Source organism: Papaver somniferum, chromosome 4 (assembly GCF_003573695.1).
Source record: "Papaver somniferum cultivar HN1 chromosome 4, ASM357369v1, whole genome shotgun sequence".
Lineage (NCBI taxonomy): Eukaryota > Viridiplantae > Streptophyta > Magnoliopsida > Ranunculales > Papaveraceae > Papaver > Papaver somniferum.
This window is the reverse complement of record NC_039361.1, coordinates 103,493,210-103,496,617: the sequence shown is the minus strand read 5'-3', so window position 1 is coordinate 103,496,617 and position 3,408 is coordinate 103,493,210. Positions and strand designations below refer to the sequence as shown.

At 36.5% G+C, this 3,408-nt stretch overlaps 1 long non-coding RNA gene across 2 annotated transcripts; it reads left to right on the top strand.

The window, feature by feature from the left end:
• The first annotated feature begins 436 nt into the window (after positions 1–436).
• Positions 437–2,904, top strand: LOC113274117. Of its 2 annotated transcripts, none has more exons than XR_003322797.1 (8): positions 437–513; positions 782–922; positions 1,053–1,211; positions 1,294–1,431; positions 1,761–1,832; positions 2,207–2,368; positions 2,543–2,733; positions 2,866–2,904. It is a non-coding gene; the product is annotated as an uncharacterized LOC113274117 (long non-coding RNA). The 2 variants fall into 2 exon arrangements; XR_003322798.1 differs by having other exon boundaries at positions 450–551.
• Positions 2,905–3,408: the final 504 nt, after the last annotated feature.

Below are 3,408 nucleotides of genomic sequence, written 5' to 3'. Positions count from 1 at the left end.
CAAAAGAAAATTTCTCACAGTTTCTTCATTTTCCTCTCTTTCTTCGTCTCTAACCTTATCTTCCGCCTCCCTTGCAAAAGAAAACCCTAACTCACCACAGAATCTATTTCTCGATCACTCTCTTATGTAAAAAAACTTACGGAAGTTGTAGATCGGTTCTTTCAAATTGCAATGGCTTCTTTGAAACTCATTTTCTCTTCTTATTCTCTCTTCTTCTTTCTTCTTTTTCGTTCTTCTTCTCTGCTCTTCTTCAGTTGAAAATCGAGAGGTGAAATTGAGGTATGGCTTGAGGAAATTTAAATCGTGAGGATGTATAAAAGAAGAAGGAGTTGGTGTTTCTCTGCTAATGAAGAGAAGATTGAGTCCTGTTATGAATCGAGAACTAGGGTTTTCTTAGTGAATCGTTAATTGAGTTAGAAATGGAGAAATTAAAGATGGGTTTTGTTCATATTGAAGATTCGAACACGAATTTCTGAAGATTTGTCACCATGGGTGCCTTAACTATCAATAGCTGTAAGCGTCGTAACGATTATCTTAACTTAAATTATGCGGTAAATTATTTTCAATCTCCAAGTTCTGTTATTGATTTTTGTGTTTTTTTTAGTTTCTCAGGAACCCTAGTTCCCAATTTTGTTTTGTAACTCTTAGTTCCTTCTAATTTTGTTTTGAATGGTCTTCCTTTTTAGCCATTTGAGGTCTAATTGCGGTCTATTTTAGATTTCTTCTGTCTTCTAAGCTCTCTATTTTGAATCTGACTTGATTCTTATTTCCTTTACATCAGGACGGAGGAAGGCTTAAAGTCTAACTTTCGGAAGGACTCTCTGAGGATTGCAGCTTAGATGTACAACCTGTAATTAAGTACAGACAAAATGGCGTTATCTTTTAACACATGGAAGTAGAGAGAACTCAATCACTCATTCAGGTATATACTGACAATAAAAAGTAGCTTCAATTTACAAATGTTGTATTTCTGATGTGTTGGTATGATTTTAATGTTGGAGGGGTGTTTTGGGTGTGAGAAGGTATTGACTGTTTGATCTGGGTTGATACAGAACACCACCAAGCTGGTTGGAGATTTCTTCTCCTGAGGTTGCTGTTGGAATCCACAAAGACAATATTGATCCTGTTCTAAAACATATCATCTTATGTCACGGCGTTGGTTTGCCCATGCTTCTCCTACTCTTTTCAATGCAAGGACACCAAGGCCTCAAGTATGTTATGTTTTTTCTTTGTTTGTTATTTTGATATTAGGATTAATTTTCTGACTAATTGAGGTTTTGTTGGAATTTGTAGTTGAGTAGAGGCTTCCATGTGTGCATGATAGAGGACAATATTGAAGGAATATACGACACTTTGAAGGAGTGTGCTGTTATTAGTAAATCTGCTGGAGGAATTGGAGTTTCTGTACACAACATCGATGCCACTAGTCTTGTAAGTGGTTTTGTCTTTTGATTTAGGGTTTTTGTTGTTGTTCATGATAAATTGGTTGTTTTATTGTGTAAATTTAAATTTGTTGTTGTCATGATTTGCGGAGTGTAAATTGCTCGTGTCAGTTTATTTGCCCTTGACGACATAGATCTCAGTCCTGGAACTGAAAAGTAGTAGTATTGGTGGGAGGTTGGAAATTCAATGGTTTGTGGGAAAAATCATATAGGGCTTCAACCTTAATCTTATCGAGCTTGAACCTTGTGAGAGAGAAAAGTTTGTTGGATTTGTGGAGAGAATATGAATTAACGATGTGAAATTTCTTCTACTTGCAGAGCTTTGAAGGATCTTTCTCTGGATGGAACACTGGCTCCTGAAATTTGTAATCTTTTGTACACGAAGTTGATGTAAGCATCTGTGAGCACTAGCCTAGTTTCTTTAGTTATATTAACCCACTTGTGCAAGGATGTTAACTGAGCTTTTCCCACTGCGCAACAACTCATTCTCTGGAACCAATCCCTATAGCAATTAAAGAATTTGGACCCGGGTTCAACAATTTCGATGGACCTATTCCATCCAACCTTAGCGATAAATTGTCCCTTGTCATCCTTTGAGTATAAGCTATTGGATCTGATGTTTTATTATGCTCTTCTTGCTTTGACAAGCTAGATGTGCTCCGCGTTAACTGCTTACAGAGTGCTGATTCTCAACAACTTATTAATTTCCTCTATGAGTGCTGATTCTGTATATGCTTTTCTGCTTCCCGGGCTACGCAAATCAGATAGTGTCACTGGGTAGGAGAAAGTTCAGCACAGATTTTCAGACTGCTAAAGGCGTTGATGTTCTTTGGATTTATAGTGACGGTTAGCATCCTCTTTATGTTTGTGAATCTTAAAGTTGGTGACATCTTTGCGAGCAAAGAGCACAACAGCTGATCCAAATGGTACCCCTTTTCTTCTCTTATTGACATGAGAAACAAACCACACAGATAGATAAAGTTATAGTTAATGATTTTCTGATACCAAATTGTGTAAGAAACCTATATGGCCTTTTTATTTGTTGTTGTGAAATTTTAACTGCTGTTTTACTAGAAATTCAATCGTGGTATATGATGCAGCATTGATTGATGAATGGAGAATACACAAGAAGCAAGTTATGGCTTCATGACCTTGCTGGAAGTGAGAGATTAGCCAAGCCAGACGTTTAAGGAGATCCGCTGAAAGAAACTCAAATTATTAACAGATCCTTATCTGCACTGGGAGGTGTGATAGCAGCGCTGGCGACCAAAATCCCACATATTCCTTTCAGGTCATCTTTTATGAGGATATCTGATGAAGATACAAATTTAATATTGTTAATTTTGCTTGTTTGATATGATTATAATTTTCTACTTAATGCCAAACTAACATTCTGATTTTTGAATATTCCCAATTTGTGCAGGAATTCAAAGCTCACTCACTTGCTCCAAGATTCTCTAGGTATTTTTCATTCTTCCCTAATTAATTTTGAAGTTATTGAAACTGGACTGAGGATTGAGTTTCTCTATTGCTTATATTGCATATGCCATAATAATTACCACTCCAACTAATCACATCAGCAATAACATCCCATGGAAAATTTTCGGCCATCCTTTGACTTTATAAGATCCCATGGAAATTTTGTCATGAGAACAAAAACAAATCAACAATCGCTGCTACGAAATGAACAGCCAATTTTCTTAACCATTAGGACCATAATGTAGCTTACAATTCCAAAGTGGAAGTCCGTGGCAGCCCGCTCTATCAATATGTAGTTTTTCCATTTTTGTTATTACTTCATCTTGTTTCAGGTTCAAGCTGTTGCATGGAATTCACATCTGCCTAATTATTTTCTTAGTGTGTTTACTTGACTCTTGCTATGTGAGCATTCCCACATAGCAGAAAACTGTAAATACAGTTGCAACAACCTAGTATCACTGATCTGAAAGCCTAACAAATGCAAATA